Raw genomic sequence first — 20,410 nt, forward strand, 5'->3', positions numbered from 1 at the left:
TTGAAAAGATAGACATCATAATCCATGTCGTCTTCAGAGTGAAAAACCGAGTAAGAGTGAAAGTCAAAATGTGGCTCTAACTTTGGATGATCAAAATTCAAAATTCAGATATTATTCAGTAACGATAACTGCAGAAGAAAGGGGGGAAAAATTTGCAAAGTCAGATTCAATGGTGTGTTGGGGGGGGGGAATCCTTTGATTCTAATTTATTGCAGTTAATAATTGAGAATCCCAGAATAAATTGGGACACTGAAGATGAACTGCTGTGATAAGTTTTAAAGTTCAGAAGAGAGTACGTTTTGTCCCACATCCTTCACCAAAACGACTGTGGCACTAAAAGCTTTTCGAATTTTCCAGACACACAAAACCATTTTATAGTATGTTTCCAATGTATTCCTATAAAAAATGCTATACACATATCAATCATGACTTGAAGGAAATTTTACTTCACAATTTAACGCCTTGAAATTGAGCCTCCGTCTCTTTAAGAAAGTCTTGCTCTTTCCTTCAGTACGTCGTGATGACGTTTCTATATTGACCCTTTAACACTGTTTTAACCATCGTTTCCAGCAGCAGCAGTAGTTTGTGTGATGAACTCATCAGCCATGCATTTCCACCAGGTGTCTGCTAACAGCTGCTGCCACTAGTCTGGAGGAGCAGAGCTCGGTAAGCAAAAGTCACAAAATAAATTCACAAAACTTATCGCAATGACACAAAATTTCATTACGTTTAAGAGGAGCCATGTTGTGATGACTGCCTGAAGGCGGAGCTTCAGAAAGAGCAGCAGCTCCTTAAAGAGACAGAGGCCCAATTTCAAGGTGTTGAATTTCAAAGTCAAATTTCTTTTAAGTTATTTTTGATAGATGACGTAAAAATTACCTTCAGTTTTTTCAAAAACTGAAGGTAACTCAGTAACCTTATTGTGCTGTAGGGTGATTCTGTGTGGCTGGAAAACACATTTTCCCTTTCAAGAGCTCCATCCTCACGTCTTCCTGTCTCAACTTTCACACAGACAATTCTGAGGCTCCTCTGGCGGATTCCCCAAAGCGATGACATTATTGAATGTGAAGAGCCATCCGGAAGCCCATTCAGTCCGAAGCGACGGAGCCGGAGACATTTGGCTTAAAGCTGTTATTATTTTAGCTCCAGTGTTGTTGCTGGAAGGTGACTCATCTCCCCCGGCAACCGGTTGGTGCAGTCGGGAGCACAAGCATCAACCCGGCCTGGAGGGAGCTCTCTGCTGTTCCCTCCCTTGTCCGCATCCATTAATGACGACGTTAATCCCCGTTGTGTTTATGACACAAATCATCCAAAGTTAGAGCCGAGTTATTTCGGACCAGTGGTGTCCTGAGTGCGGCCTGAAGGCCGTTTGCAGCTGCAATTTGAGAATAGTATAAATTTGGAGTTGATGAAAGATGGTGGAAACAAAAGGTTCATTTAGATGAACACGCTTGGTTAGGTTAAGTCTGTTTTATTTTTAGACTGAACAGTTAAATTGGGGAAAAACAAATGTTCCAATATGTGTAATACTGAGTCCAACATGGGATTTTTATTAATTATCATTAATAATTATATTAATTATTGCATAATTAGTACATAATAAAAGGTATCATATACTTTTTATTGCATATTGCGACATTTTGTGGCACAATGAAAGTTGTTATAAGAATGCTGTATATATCAAACATGACTTAAAATAAATGTTACTTCTCAGTTTGAAATTGGGCCTCTGTCTCTTTAAGAAACTCCCGCTCTTTCTGAAACTCCACCTTCAGGAAGTCATCACAACCTGGCTCCTCTTTTAACCCTGAAACAACAATTATTATTTTTTTTACCAGCATTTCAGTGAGCAATGGCTCGTATAATGAGCTCAGCTGATGCTCAGCTCCAGCAGCAGCTAATTGCTGCTGGCTAGTCTGAAGGAGCTGAGTGGGTGAGGCAGAAAATGTTCATCGTGTTGTTAGCTCAGGATCTGAGTGTTGGACAGGGTATTTAGGCAAACTGTGGTATTAAAGGAATAAACAAGAAACCACACTGGGTTTCTGAATGGTATCTGATCCCTGCTGCTTTGTCCTCCTCCCTGAGCTCTACCTTATTTAGTTGGTTATTTTGTTCTCTTATTTTTAACCCTTAGGATGCCAGTGCTAGCACCTGTGGAAGCCGGCCTCACTTAAAAACAAATTGGCGAATAACATCTACTCTGGTAATGCAAACAGAGTAACCGTGGAGAAATGCTCAAGCGACACATGGAGAGAGTTGGTTGGATTCAGTTCATGCCTTTTGACTTTTAATGTTTCCTCACCCTGCAGTGACGCTGAGGGCGAACCTAACTTCTTATTGTTATTTTGTGACGAAGATCCACAGAGGATCTTCATCCTCGGAGGTGGAGCCAAGTCCACCCAGGCAATGTGCACAGCTGAATGGTTGCCATGGAAATTATTAAAGGATTTCTCAAAGATGCATGAGAGAATCAACGCAACAGTCCAGGTGTGTTTTTGATGAATAACGTTATGGCCTGACATAAAGTGCAAAAGCCAATTTCACAAACAAACACTAAAGGCTGCCGTTGCATTGTGGGAAGTGACATTTCTTAAAGCTAACATGGAAAAACAATCCGGCTGTCTGTCTGCTCAGCTCTGCTCTTGGTTCAACTTTCTGAAAGGTGTTTAATTTATCCATCCATCCATCCATCCATCTTCTTCTGCTGCTTATCTGGGGTCGGATCGCGGGGGTAGCAGCTTCAGAAGGGAGGCCCAGACTTCCCTCTCTCCAGCCACTTCTTCCAGCTTCTCCGGAGGAATCCCAAGGATTTAATTTATAACAGAGAGAAATAATCCTGCCACATCAAGGTGGCTGTGCTGGAGTGATAAAGAACTGGTGAAACCAACACAATCCCCCACATACTAACAAATGAATCTCCCTGGTATCCGTGTGGCCTGATGATGAGGTACACCAGCCGACGACAGGACCCAGCAGGACTCCCCATCAATCTGTCAGCTGTTTGCCGCTTCAGAAAACCTCAGTGACCCTTTAGGAAAACTGCAGACAGCAGATCCGTTTCGCTGCGGCTGCTTGCTGCGGGCAGAACGGATGGTACAGGAGCGATTAAAAAAGCGATGGGAACCAATGTGGTTGAGCTTTCTGTGGAGGGAGTGGAAAAAAAGTGTCTTTAGTTTGTGTTTATGTGACATACAAAAGTAAAGCTCTGGATAATTGAGCAGTGTTTAGAAAAGAAAACATGTAGTTTTTAAAAATGATCCTTTTCTTTTCCAGCTCTTATTAGTTTTGCCGGTCTGCTCACTTCCTATTGGCTCACCAGGTTAAGCAGGGAAAAGTGGGACACCTGAAATTCAAATTTAAAAAAGGAAGACGACACAAACATGCCTCAACCTGACAGCAGCTGCGTTTTCTGTACAGACGTGCTCCAAACTTTGTCTGAAAAAATCAACACAGTCTTGCGATTGCGGCTCTTCCATTAAATCAGAAATGCGATTAAAATCACAGGAATAAGTTTGTTTACGCGATAAGTCATTGAAAACGATAAGTCGTCCTCGTTCCACTTCCTGCCGTCTCCGTCGTTTTCACTGAATGTTTCAACAGAAACAGTCATTTCAATAAGACTGGAAACCTGCCTCATCCCAAAACGTTTCATCAAAAACAAAAAACCTGAGCTTTTTGGGGGAGGTTTCATCAAAACTTCTGTGTTTCCATTAAGCAAATCAATTTTTGTAATTTGCAGCTAATTTCACCCTCCAATGTGATTCTCTCAGTAGTAATCCAGATGAGATTAAGATATTTGGCAAAGAATGTCGAGCAAAAGCCAATATCTATAAAAACTAAGCTAATCCAGAAACACCAACATGTCTGTATATGAATGAATGCCACGCTTTCAGATCTGTAAAATCTGTTCAAAATGATCCCTTATTTACTTTCCAATTTCTAATTCTATGTTACCTCTTTTTGCTCCAGCACATAAAACTTGGTTCTGACGTGGCAAACTGAGCCACACGAGAGCCTTCGCTAAATATTTGATCATGTCTGGAACAATTTAGAACATTAGCTCTAAAGTAATGCAGCTGCTGAACGTGATGCTTTACTTCGGATCATTCCACCTGCTGTGTTTTTCTAAATTCCCAGGAGAAATTTTCAGTTTTCTTACAGCAGCTGGAAATCTAATAACGCTCTGGCAGAGGAAAAGGAACTCTGAATTATAATTTTGCACACAGACATCTGAAGAAGTCCTGAGACGTTACTAAATTCACTTTTTGATTCTTTTTCACACTCAAACACTTTTTTCTTTTCTACCTCTTTCCACTTTCTGGCTCCTGGCAGCTGAACTTCGCCGTCGGCCCATTTCCTCCATGCAGCCCAAAGCTAAACGGCTCCCGCCGACTTTAAAGACGCTGCAGAGCGCGACCCAAAACCAACACCACCAAACCCAGGGGCTTCCTGTAGGGGACGTCTGGAGCCCAAATTCTGGGTATAAAGGTCAGAATATTCAGAATATTCCTTTTTCTTTGGTAAATTCTGGGTTTATTTATTGTTATTCTTTGGTTTCCTGAGTTTAATGTTGACAATTTACAAGAATAAATTTACTACTTCCCAAATTGCTATGTTAATTTGGGAAGTAGTTCAAGATTTGTAAAAGCCTTTGCATAACACGAGGTGTTGGGGGTTAAAAACTCCTTTAACAGCCTTTATTTTTGGAGCAGTGTTAAAACATTTGATTTGGTTGCAATTATTTATCACCTACATCCTCCTGGTACTGCGTGAGTTAAAGTTCATCCGAGGGACATCATTTAATATTTTTGGTGCACTTAGTTTTCCATTCTCAAACTTTTTCTTTTTTCTAAAACTTCTACATGAACGAAGTGAGTAAGCTGAAAAGTAATGAAGTCCTAGTGCCGCCTCACTTTTCCTCCCAACGACAGCAGAGTAAAAAAAAAAATAATAAAACTAAAAAAAGTTCTCTCCTTATTGAAATGAACTGAACTGAAATGAAAAACAACAAAAAAATTCTCATTACATAAAATACGGCAGCTTTGCATGATTTGTCAGCTTGATGCAGTAACGACTCTGAGAGCTCGGTTGGTTCTGATTGGTCAGAAAGCAAAACATTTCATGATCCTTCTCAGTTCCGACTAAATGAATTCTATTCAATAATTCCTCCTAAGTCCTTTCACGAAGGGTCGGTTTCTCCCAGAAGCAGGACAGGATCCAGTCTCCATGAGAACCAAATGGAAACCTCAGACTTCAGGGAATCCCAAAACAATCGAGTGGATTTTCTGTCCTGAAAAGCTGCTGGGATTCTCCCACAACAGGAAACAGCATTTCCTGTGTTGAACAAGTCAAAATGTATGTTTTACACGCTAAAACCAGATCAAAGTTCTGTTGGGAATTAGAAACATGTGTTAGCATGTGCTGGACACACTTATTTGTTCGCAGGTTAACAAATAAGTGCAATTGGTTTCTCTGTCATACTTCAACAGTAAACAAGAGTGAGGTGGAGAACAATGTGATAGAAAACTTTATAAATGTCCAAATGGACATTTTCTGAAGGCTGAAAAATGAAATAAAACACAAATATATTTGTTATGTTTTCTTAGTTTAAGGTTACAAGAGAATCAAAGAGTTTAATCTGATTACATGGCAAACAGGATAAAAACAGAGGAGCAGGAAATAAACCAAATTTCAGGAAAAAATTACAGGAATCATTTTCATATCACTGCGACTTCATTCTTGAACTAGTTCAAGTTTATTATTGTAACATTAAAACTTCATTCTCGTCATTTCATGACTATTTTCATACGAATTTATTCTCATAGTATTAAAACTTTATTCTCGTAATACGGCTATCCTCATAATATTCCAACTACATTCTCATACGACTTTAGTCTCATAATTTTATTTCAGTTTTCTTAGGTCATTTAGTGCATTCCAGGTGAAACTTTTAAGGTTTATTTGAAAGAACAGAAATCCGTTTTTGTCATTTATGAACTGACAGAATGAAGCTTATCTTTATTCATGTTTGCCTTTTAGTTTTGCCTCCTGCTTGTATCCAGTAGGTCTTCATGGGTTCATTATCATGAAGAGAGGAGCTTCGCAGCTGTAAGGTCCTTATGCTTCGTTCTTAAACATCCTTTGGTCGTATTCAGAGACCTTTGAGCGTTTAAACGTGGAGGTTTAAAGCGCTTCCAGTGATTTCACGGGACAGAAGCTCAGTATCAACATCTGATCAAATAACCGTAGCGGCTGACATCTGCTGGCTGTCAGACCGTCTGCCGGCGCTCCGCTGATACAATCTGACCCGACATTCACTTTGAAGCCATGAGGGTTGGATCTGCTGTGTCTGACTCTGAGGGCGGAAAGGGCCACGACACTTTTTCTGCTTCAAACGGATAAATGTGATAAAAGCTTTTTTTTTTTTTTTCCAGGCATAAATTGAAAGAGGATAAGACGTGAACCAGCAGAAACATTTGGTTTAAATCAGTTTTGTGTCAAAAGTTATGAAGAAAGTTAAATCCACACACTGTAAGTCTACAGTTTCTGTACTTTAAAGACAGGAACGTCTGTATTTTACCTTAAAATACCGACACTGTGGTTGCCAGAACTTTGCCGTGTACGTAAAAATCACAGCTGCTGGTATTTTAGCATAAATTAGACTGTTTATTTCTTTTATAGTGTGGATTAGACGTTGGTAAGTGCAATAGTCAAGTCCAATAAATTAGAGAACACGTTCCATTATTTTACACTAGCATTTATACATTTGAGTCTCTTTAGCAAGTATTAAAGACACTTCTAATTTTTAAAAGTAGTTTATTTAATTGATCTGGTGTAATATTCTCATTTTAAACATGTTTTCATAAGTTGTTAGCATGAAATAATCGTGGTTAGGTGAAATAAAGACATCAGTTTTGGTCTAATTCACTCTGTGATAACAGAGTTTTCAATAATATATTTGAATTGTTCTGTAGTTCAGAGTCTTAAAACTGGGGATCTGTTAAAAAGTTCAAATAGGTTTTTGTCTTATCAAAATACTGGTGGTGGTGAGAGGGGGAGTTTGATAAAGAGCTGACTTTTTTTCTTTTTTTGTTCTGTGCCATTTCTATACAATAAAACTATCTCTAGTTCTATTTTTTTTTTTTTTTTTAAACACCTTTATGTAGGAGAGAGTTAGTTCATCTACCACCTAAAGCGCTAACAATGAAGCTAAACTCAATTTGTGGTTTGAAAAACGGTGCTGTGTGTCAAATGGAAAGGCCAAGGAAAGTGTTTCTGTCAAATGACACATGAGCTGTTTGAGTAAAGGTTTAAAAGTAAAGGGAAGACGAAAAGCCACCCGCCTTGACCCAGCCGGTGTTCCGGCTCCCTTTCATCATTCTCACCGTTCTCTGCTGGCAGCGGCGGAAATGAACGACATGTTCGGCTGTACGCCCAGCTGAGGGCGAAGGAGGTCCGTCTGAAACGCAGCAATCACTTTAAACTTGTCTAAATGTTTTCAGGCTCAACGCATTCTCGGAGAAATGACGTGGAATCCATCCAAACCGCTTCGAACAAACAAGACGGAGTAATCGTTGGAGTAATCATCGCTAAAGTGGTGGACTGGTTAACCTCTAGCTCTAGCAGTAATTAGAGATGCACGATATTGGATTTTTGGTCGATAACCGATGTGAGGATATACTAAAACTCATTTAGCCGATAACCGATACCGATACTTACTTACTGAAACTACATGGCTTTCTCTACTGTGGAATTAAAATACTGTTTTCTCTTAGTCAATTAAGCCTGTTACCAAATGCAAATGCTAAAAAGAAGGCTGAAAATGATGTGATACTTTAAACTTGCATTACCATGCCGATAATATCGTGTATCCCTAACAATAATCACATTATATCGCACAGATTACTGATTTCACTGCTAAATGAGGAGAGCATTTAGAAGTGAAATGCTAAAGCATTCAGGGGTCACTGACTTTCTGTAGGCCAGTTGTCGGAGACGTTTGATCCTGCAGGCCAAACATAAATACCACATTTAGCCTGAGTTGGACACATATGCTCTAGTTGGACAAAAGTTGTGGTTCTGGTTTTGCCGTGTGGGTCACCACACATCGAGCTCAGTGGAAACACTGACCGTCGTCAGTCAGGGCCTGATCGTCAAATAGCATTCAGCCCTCTGAGAAATACTCTGATGTTACGGTGACCTGCCTTCCTGCTCTGTTCCTTGGACCTGTCTACTCACATTATTACCTTGGAGTGGCTCCCAGTGGAGTACTGGGGGCCAAGTAACTCTTCTTATAATTTAAGTTTCACTCTCAAACACATAACCCGCTTCCCCTTCGGAATATTACTAACACTTGAATGAAGTGCCTTGGTGTGGAGGTGAATGAGGGCAGAACAGCTTTCATTAAGACCCTCTGTTCAGTTTGTTGCTGCTTGTTGACAACAAAAAATATTTGCCTTTTAATATTTAAGTTGAAGCCGCTTCGTCCTCTGTGTGTTTTGTTTTCACCAGAGGCATTGAGGTTTGTGAAACACTGAACTGTACTACTCAGTATATCTGGCACTGCTGTCGCTTTCTTACAGCTAAGTTCATGCTACATGTGTGTGTGTGTGTGTGGGTGTTTCTTTTTCCCATTTCTCTCTCCACAGGGTTTTCGGGATGCCTCAAAGCCTCTGTCACTCTTTTTTTTTCTTTGTGTCTTGTCATTGCAATTCAGCCACACTACATAGAAAAGCTGTTTGTCTGAGGATGCCACGGCAGATTTGCTCTGCAGAAAGGAGACCTCAAACTCTGACTGTTGGCCCAGCTCCTCATGTGAGCCACGAATTAATAAAGTTTGCCATTATTGACATGTGAAACATCTATCAGGCTGATCGGTCCAAGCAGGTTACACTGCCATCAATGCGGTTCATCAGTTCTGTTAGAAATATTTATTTATTATTCTTAATTTTACTTTCCATAAAGTTAAGATTATTGAGTGACTAGTCATATAACAAACTTTAAACCTGAAGGTTGACTGTATTTGTTATGATGTTTTGGCCACAAATTGTTCATTAGAAATCATTAAATACTGAAACCTTAAATAAATTAATCCAAAGATAATCAGTCTGGACCAAACTTGATGGAAGTGACAGAAATGTTTCGGCTAACAGTAAGGGTGCCAGGAGCCTGGGGGCGCCATAAAAAGGGCAGAGAAAAAGACTTTCACTTTTAATTTTAATTTTTTTTACCCCCCCAGGGAGTCTTTTGTGGGCTCTAGTGTTCCTTATATGAAAGTAGGCTGACAGGAAAAGGGGTGCATGGGGAAGACATGCGGCAAATATTGTTGGGTCCGGGAGTCGAACCCACGACAGCCGAGATGAGGAGTCAAGGCCTCCAAACATGGGTCACGTTATCCCCTACGCCACCACGGGACGCCCCTATTAATTTTTTTTAATGGATACAATAAGTTATAATATAATTTCCCAATATGAAAAATAGTGCACTAATTTAGCTGCTTCCTCCGTCATCACTAACATTTACGCAGTGTGATGATGATTGGAGTTTTGAAACAAAAGTAACTTCAGAAAGCCTCGTGTCAAAACGACCTGAACAGTCTGATGGCCGAGGAAGAGAAAAATGTGACAGAAACAGAGGTACAGTAAAAGAAATGTGATGAAAATAATTTTTTAAAAATCAAAGTGTTGAGTGTTTGTACATGTAAATTGTTGGAATGACAGGGCGACACGGCGGCCATCATACAAAATGATCATCATACAGCTGATGTACAAAAGCACTGTCAAAGTTCCAGCAGAAACTCTTAACTAGACCGTATATAGGAGGCGTTGGTTATGGCAGAAGCTCTCTTGTTTTTATTTCCTCCAACAGCCTGGGTAAACTTTGAAAAGACATCAGTCAAAATGAGCATGTGGGTGAAGCGTATGGCCGCGATCCAGTCCGTCTAAATCCCGGCAGATGCTTAGCTTGTGGGTGGAGGAGGTTTGGCCAAGGTGCGATGCTAACACTGCTCCCTCCAATCCCTTGATGAGTGCCCGGTTGCACATCTGTCTGATCCCTAACGACCACGACCTAGATGCAGCTGCTTCGTCACCACTTTCAGAACACCTCGGGGAGCCATTCGCTCTTTATTCTCTCCTCGTTGAGCAGCTGATGGCCGTGGGCGTCAAAGTTAATATTCGTTCTGCCAGATCTGTAACGAGTTCGGCAATCACAATCTGCTGAGCTAAGCAGCTGTTCAGCAGCTCTTAACATGATTGTTTAGAGAGTGATCTTAGAGGCAGCATTCAGCTTCTATGAGCCTCAAATCTGCAACAAACTTCCAGAAAACTGTAGAACAGCTGAAACACTGAGTTCATTTGAATCAAGACTAGAAAGCCCACAGGTTTAGAGTTGCTTTTAGAGTTGCCTTTGAGCCATAATAAATGGAGCATTGACCAACATGGGACTTGACAAAATGTAACATCTGTTATTGGTTTTCACAACTGTTGACTAGTTTATTATGCTTATTGTTTTATCTTTTCATGATGTAAAGCACTTTTAAATTGTGCTATACGAATAAACCTGACTGATTATTTGATGATTTGAAACATTTTGAAGAAGCAGAAATAGGAAAGATAGAATGAATTAGCTATTTTTTTTTCAGTTTGAGGTTTAAATTACTGTAAGCATCATTACAATTATAATCTACAATGTAAACTGTCAGCGGAAGAACAGTCAAACGTTTTAACCCAGACTGTAGTGTAGATTATGAAAGAAGTAAAGGTGTACTTTATTTCCTGCAAATGTTAAATATTTTACGATTCATTATTTATTTTATCAGTGACATCCAAATGTAGATGACTACAAAAGACGTCATTGAATAAGCAGCTGTTCTGTCACTGTGGTACGTTTTAGCTTCATAAAGCTCAGATCATAAAGTCCTTAAATTAAACTGTTCATTTTTTTAAGGACAATAGCTCTGGAAGATATAAACACAGTTTCTTCATTAAATGTCATTACTTTTAGAGCAGCAGCTTTTCATATTTTGTGAGTGTCCTCTGGGAAGAATCCTCCATAAGACGGTCAGCGGATCACAAAGGGCTGGACGATTTTCTACAACACATGTCCTTAAATAAAATGTCACCTGCCTTCTTGTTTCATATCCGTCATATAATCAGTACAAACGTATGAGCTGACACAACCTCCCGCCACCAAATCTGATCCCAAAGTCAGAGATTATGCACTATTTTCAGCTCCTTTGATTGTTTTCCGAACGTAATTTTCTGAACCATTCTCTCAAGATCTCTAATAAACTGAAAGGGTTTCAAAACCGAACAAGAATTCCCTGAAAGCTTTTGTTAATTCTGTGACTCAATACAAAGTGTGGGATTATTGACGCCTATTGAAGATGAAGGTCAGACAACTAATAGCCTCCACCGCGTTAATGAAAAAAAAATCTTTTGATGAAGCCCTGGAGGCCTTCATTTTGAATTTTTTTTTCTTTTCCTGTCTGAAGACGATCCTCTGAGACAAACAAAATGAGCTTCAAAGTCACTATTAGAGGTTAGCAAAGGAAATCCCAGAGGAAGTTCAAACCTTCAGCTTTTTTAAAAGGAGACGATTAATTGAAAAGGTGCAGAGTGGAGTAAATTTGAAAGAAAAAATTTGCAGCCATTTATCGTTACTGAAGTGAACTGTTATCATAATATTGATTTTAGGCCATGTCGCTTTTGGATTAATGAAATTTAAGCTAATTTATTATTGGTAATATTTTAAACTTCTACCAAATGTGGGCAATTTCCTTTCTTCATTTCTCCCATTTCTCTGGTGATGTCCTCCCTCCCCACCGGGACAAACTAAATCAAACTATGTCAGCCTGTATTGTAACTTCTCCTGCTGGGCGCTCATTAGCACCCTTGAGTTTGGAGCTTTTGAAATGCTTTTGGAAAACCAACAGCAGCAATAAGTGGCCTGACTGCCTTCCCCATCAGAGACATGGCAGCAGTCCAAAACAGAAACGGATAGCTTAAGCAGGCCCATTAAAAGGCTGATTGAAATATGCTGATGAGCCAAAACGCCATGACCTCTGCCTAATATGCTGTTGGTCCTCTGATTGCCCCACACAGCTGTGATGAGAGCTGGTAATGACTCCAGCTTGGTGTATGATAGCACTAGCTTATTGTTCTGTTGATACTAACATCCCGCTGTTTCACAAGACTTTTTATTTTATCGCTGGACCAAACTAAATATCCAGCCATTAGCAATTTGGCACTGGTCATTATTCCCTCCAGCATACAAGACACAGAAAACGGAGTCGACTTCTCATTTGTAAGCAGGTAGTGTATTGATCTCTTTGGAGATTTATGTTATAAACAGAATGATCAGTTATTATAATCATCATTTTATGATGATAAGTAGATGACTTATCATCATAAAATACACAAGTTATTAGAAATATCTGTAGTAGTAACTTTTACACTATTTCCACCGACCTTTACTCCAAATAGAGAGCTGACTTAAATTTGTGGACAGCAAAGTTAGGAATTGAAACTCTAATAACATACAACAATTTTTCAAAGTTCCAGCAGTTATCACCTAACTACATATTCATATGTTTCTTCTTGTCATATCCATCAAACAAGGACCAAAAAAAAGCCAATACGGTCATATAAGATTGAAATCTCTCTGGTGAACATGTAGCTTCTGGAAAGTAAAAGCCACTAAAAGCGCAGAGAGTTTAAGGTAAATGCTCTACAGTACAAGGTTGGACACGATGTGCTCCATTTCAAAGCCAGAATAAGCAGCCAAATGCTTTGCGTGCACAGACAGAAGGAGGCAGGTCAGGTGGAGTGAGTGTTCTGCACTTCACTAAGTCACAAAATGCACATGTGCCTTTGGTGGCTCTCAAACACTCAAACGGCGCTGCTGTTCACAACCAGAGAGTCTTTCTTGAGGGAGCAGTTGGACGAGGGAGGAAAAAAAAACAGCTTTCTCAAAACACATCATGACTCCACATGGTGGCTCAGAGGGTTGACTTCTGCTCGCCTTTCAGAAATCACACAGAGATGAGTAGATGAGACTGATAGACTCGGTTTGATTGAGGACCAAAATTACCACCTTTCTTACGTTTTCAACTGCTGCGGTTCGCTTTCACGCTGCACTGTGTCAAATAATCCAAACTGATTGAAAACCCTGTTCACCCCCCTCGCCTGGGATTGTTCAACAAGAAGAACTAGTGAAAGGGAACAACACAAAAAACTCTGAAAAAGACAAGACTTAGACAGACCACAATTACATTTTTTAGTTCGATTGCACTTTTACACCTTCCCAAACAAACCAGACTTTTTAAAGCAAAGGCCCTAGGAACCCTGTTAGAGTAGAGTAGCTAGTGGACCATTCATCCATCCACCAACATTAGTATGTCCAATAAGCAGCCGGAAGGAAACCCAGAAATCTATCTCCCAGCCTACAACATCCTAAAAATGTTTGTCTTTCAGGGGTAAGAACCAGACTTTCTAGGCAAATTAACTAGAGTTTGATTAAAGCGGACTAAATGGGGCTGGTGTGACCCTAAGTCTTTTGTGATAGGACTCATTACAAAACTAGACTCATTACTGTGGAACTCTCCTCAATAGTTCTTTGTTTTGCAAGAAATACCCAACTTCACCAAGTTGGTATTCCTCTCACAACATGCTAGTTGGTAATAAACCCGCTTGCATACATTCCTGCCCATCAGCAATGCTACACGGTGCTCATTAAACTTCACCCCATGCTCAGCAGGTGAAAACTAACTATTAATGTGATGGATACCTCTCCACATTTCCTCATCTGAGTCTTTACCGTAGCGTGATTGGACGCTGTGCATGAATTATGTGAAAACTGCAGGGATGAGGTCACCCCCGCCGCTTTAATCTTTCCCCACTTGCTCTTTACAAAGTAGAAAGATATTGCCTACACTTCTATATGAAAGTATATTTAAAAGGAAAACCATAGATGAAAAGAACGGCCGACAGCAAAAACGGAGCTAAAGGTGAAAGTCTTTGAACTTTGTGAAATACATCACTCCTTCTGATTAAACATGTATGGCTTAGTGAGAAATTCAAAACAAGTTGGAGGGAAAAAAACCCTCTAAGTCAGTCATAATTCCCAAAGTGATACTATAGGATTTTGTAAGGGTTATGGTTTCTTAAAGCCTGAGCCCTAGTGCTGCAAGACTGTCTATAATCTCTTCAGACAGTCAATAGATATCTTGGTGGGCGGCCAGCTCTTAAGCTGGGATAAAGCCCAACCATGGTGGTCCTACGCCAGACACTGTGCTGCTTCTACTCACTTCAAAGTGCCTCAAGGCGACTTTAATGGTCCAGCTTTGGCTGTAGTAATGAATCAAGATCCTTTAATGATGTTTTTAAAAGAAAGTAGTTTAATTATAATTTCTTATTTTTGAAGAATCTCTCTTCTGTGTTGTTTCTGACAAAGTTTATAGCTATGGAGAACTTTTATTCCCTCCTCACCAACAGGAGTGTTTAGTTATAAAGCTGCTCTGTTGGACGAGTACCACAGCTGGTAAGTAGTGCTACAGGAAAAGGTTTTCATTGCACTTTATAAAACTTTAGTTCTTTGTAAACGTATTCAGGCCTCCTGAATACGGAAAATTTGGCTAATTACAAGTCGATTCATGACAAAAAGGGTTTGATAGCTTGTTTTGTCCTAATTAAATTTTCTATTTCGTCAGAATATTAAATGTCTCATTGACATCCAAATTATTTTAACATCACAACAGCTTGCAAAATTGTAAGGATGCCAATGTTCTTCCAAGCCACTAGCTTAAAAAAATCTCATAATGGCTTTTTATATATATATATATATATATATACACAAAAAAAACAGTAGGGCAGCAAAAAGTCTAACTTTGCTTGCCACTACTGTTTGAAAAATGAGCCTGAATTTCCTTGACAGCGGTTCCACACAACTGTACAGTTGCTCGGCAGGCTGTCACATCTCATGAACAGCAACGTCAGGTAAATATAGCATGCAGGGAAGCAGGTGGAATCTGAAGGGAGACGGTGGCTGAGGTTGCTGCTGCTCACTAAACTCCCACATCGTAATCACAACAGACCGGCTCGACAACCCCAAGGAGAGGAAGTGCATTGAAGCAAACAAAGACAGATGGAGCGTTTCCTTTTGGCTGCAACATATAGAATACCTGTGGAAAATGTTCTATAAAGTAACCTGGGGAATGCATAGCTATGGTTTTCTCTAGGGGTTGAGGTGGCTGGGTGATTTTCTCACCAGTTTCCTCATAGACTACCATCAAGCGCTTTCCTAAAAGGAAACCTTTTAAGAAACTTCATGTTTCAGTTGCTATTTGTATGGAACATATTGTAAAAGGCACATGAGCATTTTTATTGTTTTTCTTATTTTCATAAGAAAAACATGATGCCCTATCTTTTGAAGGTTTAAAAAAAAAATTACATATGAAGTGAATTACAATGAAGTGTTGTATCCAAATACAATTACTGCTTGGCAGTAAAACCTACAAAGGAATAACCATACAATAATTTACCAAAAGTTAAAGTCTCAACTGAAAGCTAGAGGGCAAAAGCAGGAGTTAATCTGAGACTGGTGGGTTTTAAAGGTCTAAAAGGTGTGACAGTGGAAAACGAAAAGGTCTGCAGAGGTCAGATATGTGTTGTGGAGTGAGCCAGAGTGGATAGCAGAAGGAGAAATTGATAGGACAGAGGATGAAGTTGGAATTTAATGGAATTAGTGTGGAGAAAAAAAAACCATCAGGGACGGACAAATCGAAAACAGGCGACAGACAGGGGAAAAAGAAAAAAAAAAAAAAACACCAGAAAAGAGGCTGAGTCTGACTCTGGGGAGCAGAGAATGTTGGAAAATGAAGCCGAGGATCAAAACAGACTAACAATGTTATATCACCACTATGTGCTATTTTTTATTTATTTATTTATGTTGCCTTGAAAATCCTCCTAATTAAATGGCATCAACCCAAGTGACCCAAGAACGCGTAACCAAAGAACTATGAGTCTGAAAGGAGTTTACTCAGATATAGTTAGACTGCAAAAACACACATTTCATGCCAAATAGAAAGAGAGCTACTTCTTCATTAAAAGTTTTATAACGAATGAAAATAACTTTCCATATGATTTTATTCATCCGGTCTACTATTTTCAGTTTCGCCTTTTAATATGCTTTTATATGAGTCAACACTCAGGGGACCAGACTTAAAGGACAAAAGGTGTTCAAAAATTAGAAACAATAATTCCAAAAAATAGTTAAAGCATCAAGTTTCAATTTTAAAAAATATGTCAAATAACAGATTTTGGCCCAACTCAACTGAGTTTGAACAAAAACTAAACTGACCTCCAAACAAAGAACAATAAAAGGATTTTAATAGGGGTGCAGTACCTAGATCTGCCACACGAGGGAGGCACAACACCACAAAGAAACAAACAAATACAAAATTAGCCAAGGCAACATGAAACAAACAAAACAAACTACCTTTAACTTAACACTATTAAACTAACCCTAAATGTCAAGGCAGTGCGCCGTGAGCGTGACGTCTCGCTCTTCACTCCTCCGAACGGATGTCAAAACCGCTGCCAAAAGTTAGTACTAGTTCAGTATCGCTTTTGTTTAGATGATTTCTTGTTTTTACAGTGTCACTCTCGGCATATTTGTGGATTTGCAACAAACGATTTTTATTACAAGGTAGAAAGAAACTTGGAGAATCAATTCTCCGTTGCTGTTCCATGTCACCTAGATGTCTAACTGAACTCTCCATTAGTTGCTACGGTTTTTGGGTGATGACTTTCATATACTTCACAACTTTGTGGCACTGAAGAGTCTAAAACTTCCCAGCAATCATCTGTGGAACGTAGAGCTTTTATTTTTGGACAGAAACCAAAAGTTTCTATCCTTATAAGACTATCTGTCTCATTTTCTGCTGCTTCTGATGGAGTTGGGAAGAAACTTTTCCTCATTTTTTGGGCTGCCAAAACAGGAAGAAATGTCAAAGGAAGACATTGAAATTTTTCAGTATCTTCTGTCAGGTGTCTGGCCGTGGGATTTTCTATGCACCACTTCCTCTTCCAACTTCCAAACAATCTGAAAAATGCATCTTAATTATTCTCTGGCTCTCAGCGGCATCCACCACCTCCACCTGTATTTACTCTCAAAGTGAAGCCAAACGGACCGGAAGACATTTAGAAACCCTTCGTATTGGCGGCAGGATGGATTCCATCCAAAAACAAAACATTTCATCACAAATCTAATTTGTGAGGGATTGGAGGAGCTTTACGGCACCGACGTATAATTTACAAGTGATGTGTAGCGTGCGTCTCCGGCTTGTGCAGGCTGCAGGTGTGTAAGCTGAGCTTTAATTATGTGGAGCCTGCCGGCGGATTCGAGTGCTGCCCCCAACAGCTGCTCTCTGCCCCGAGAGCCACGAGTCGCCACGCCGCTTCCCTCAGATGAGTCACGTCCTCCGTGTGTTCATCTTTCGTTTGTGTCTCAACATTTGACTTACCTGCACTTCAGAGGATTCGCTGGACAAACGTTAAATAAGCGAGGGGGGTGTTTAATTTTTCATTTAGCCTTGTAGGCCGAATGTATCGGATCGTAATTCTGCGACGCTACCTGAAAATTCCAATGGTTTCTGGAAGGGGAGACGTTGCGCTTTCCAGCCAATATCGGGTTATTACGGTAATTTGAAATTAATCTGAGAGGCTTTTAATAGACGGTAAACTGCCAAAATAACATACTAGATATTAAAAGTTCCAGTTATGGATAAATGGACAAATATATTTAGGACAACTAAAGAACTGCGTACAATTGAAATAAGCAAAAATATTCAAGCCGAGATTTGAAACTTTGGGCTTAAAACATTAATTTCTGCCTGAAGCAGAAATATAATTTTTTCATATTTCAACTGTGCGCTTGTTTGGAAGAAAAAAAATACCTTCCAGATACTGAAAATTGTGAACTACCAACTGAGCAATGAGGGTAATGTGTTCATTTATATATTCATCAACTTGGCAGACAGTTTTATGACTCAGAAGTCCCCATTGTGTCATCTGCCTTCCATTTCATATTTTATTTTATTCCTTTTCATCAGCAAGCAAGGAGTTCAAGTACTGCAATTTTCTCTGCGGTTCACATCCGCGACTGCACTGATTAAGCTTAATCGACTTTCATATTTTTAGATTTCATCAGTCTCAGGCCAACTTGATCCCAGAGAGATGTATATCTCACGGACTTTGCTGTACGCTCTTAATTTTAAGACCGCCGTGATTCAGTTTCCACACCGACACAAAACGGAAAGAACAACAGACTGGGAACGCACCAGTCAGGTCTGCCTCAGGATCGTGACAGCGCTCCATATAAACCCAAACAACAACCAGCCGGGTCGACCAAAACCCGTAACCAAAGCCAAAGCCAGAGCCAAAAGGCGGCACGCTGAGGCTTTTTTTCATTTGACGGGAGACATCGCTGTGAGTCTTTGGCTGATGTCTGAAGAACAAAGAAACGCCACCAGCGGAGCCAGCTGCAAGCCGTTTAAGGTTATGCAGCAGAAAGTGGGGCATGGAGACCTCCCTCCTCCGTCTCAAACTGCTAATCCCTGCCACTCGCTCAGAAATTTGACGAGGGAAGCAGAACGATGCAGCACTGACTATTGTTAGTGCTGCAGTTTTGTCATAAATGCAAAGTCATATTTAGTGCAAAAGTGTCATTATGAAATCCAGTGAATTTGTGCTCCGTTTCTTTGAATCTGAAATAACATCAAGTGCAGCCCTGGGTTGGAATAGTTTGGGATTTTTCAGATGTTGGTTTAGTTTTATTTTGTAGCGTCGCCGCCAGGAGGGGTATGGAGTGCTGTAATTGGCTGATGAAAACTGCTGGTGTTGGAAAAAAAATTTAAAATCTATTTCACATCAGTCAATAGATTTATAATTGCAAAATTTAAATCTTTGCAAAACCTATAATTTTAGTATGATTTAGTTTTATGTAGTTATAGTTTTCCCCCCATTAATTAATGAAACAGTTTTATGACGACCGAGGGCCACAACAGACATCCAGGATTTAAGTTAAGTTAGAAAACAATATTGGAAGCTTTGGTTTGCTTTAGTGCTGTAAATATTAATGATTTGAGTTCCTCAATTATTAAAATTTGAGGCAGATTATCTTCCTTGAGGCTTCAGTAAATTATGTTTTACTATTTAGAGTTGTGTGCCGGCTAGATGATTATTTGTGTTGCTCGGAGCTCTCACTTCTGCCAGTGAGTTGTTGATGTTTGCTAAATGCTATTAGCGTAATGTAGGATGACATCTATGTGGACATGTTCAGGTTTCAAATATCCAGGTTTTGCAATGAACCAAATGTTGTGATGCATGTAAGACAATGGCCTTTCTTTCATGGGCTGTTTGGAACCAACGAAGGTGAAGTGCGTGGCGGGTGTATGTAGGTCACTGACATGGACACAAAAGCTATAAAAAGCTGTGCAAGGTGAATTAAAAATTGGACTCCTGTTTTAGACGTTTCCCTGGTTCAACATGCCTGAATCAAATAAATTATTCCTTAGCATGTTCTTGCAGAACACGATGGTTTGGAGGTCACTCAGCCATCTGATGTAGCACCAAGATGTGCTCTGGTGGAGCACATCCAAGACAAGCCAATCATCACCAAGACACCAGACCTTGAGGATTGGAGTTGGACATCTCTGTCCTGGATGTATTCCAGGATCTTTGCTTTCATCTTGGTGGAGGCTTTACAGCCTCTTTCCTTCCAGCTTGATCAGTTGTTTTTTTTTTTCAGGATCTCCATCACTCTCTGTGTTTCTGATTGTGGTGTTCTTTCTTGTGAGTGCCTTCTGTGTTGGGCATCCCAAACTTTTTGGGAATCTGCAATGCCCCCTTTCCAGTAGTTCAACTCTTCAGCTGTGAATAAATTGCCTCTCTGTGTACTATTTAAGTCGCCTACTCCACAGCGTTGTCCTCCAAAGCATAACGGTTTTATGAATAACAATTCATGTGTAATATTACATTTCTGGTCTCCACCATATGGTGGGAATGTTTCTGAGCGTCCAGCTGAGTTGTGGGTGGTGAAAAGCAGAAGCGTAGTGTCCATCTGCCTTCTATTATGACTTACACAAGACTCCATACGGGGGATTGTAGCAGCATGCAAAAGCAGGCTCTGCGTTTTATGAATTATTTGGATAGATAAGCCTATAAGGTGCTATTTAAATGCATTTTTTTGATATTTCAAAGTTTTGTTAACAGTTCTGAATTCAAAGCAAAATCAGATTTTCCAAGTTAAACGCGTCACTCCCCCTTTTTCAAAAATGGGAGTCGCGCCTCCAAAATAGGAGTAGATAAAGTTTGGTTTCATCTCTCGGGTTTCAGTCCATGTGCTCAAA

The 20,410-nt window shown here is 39.9% G+C and overlaps 1 long non-coding RNA gene across 3 annotated transcripts in view; it reads right to left on the bottom strand.

The window, feature by feature from the left end:
• The window catches only part of LOC122822965, a 77,040-nt gene that overhangs the window by 50,577 nt on the left and 6,053 nt on the right, over nucleotides 1-20,410 (bottom strand). The gene's annotated exons all lie outside the window — the stretch shown is intronic.

Source organism: Gambusia affinis, linkage group LG20 (genome assembly GCF_019740435.1).
Source record: "Gambusia affinis linkage group LG20, SWU_Gaff_1.0, whole genome shotgun sequence".
Classification (NCBI taxonomy): Eukaryota; Metazoa; Chordata; class Actinopteri; order Cyprinodontiformes; family Poeciliidae; genus Gambusia; species Gambusia affinis.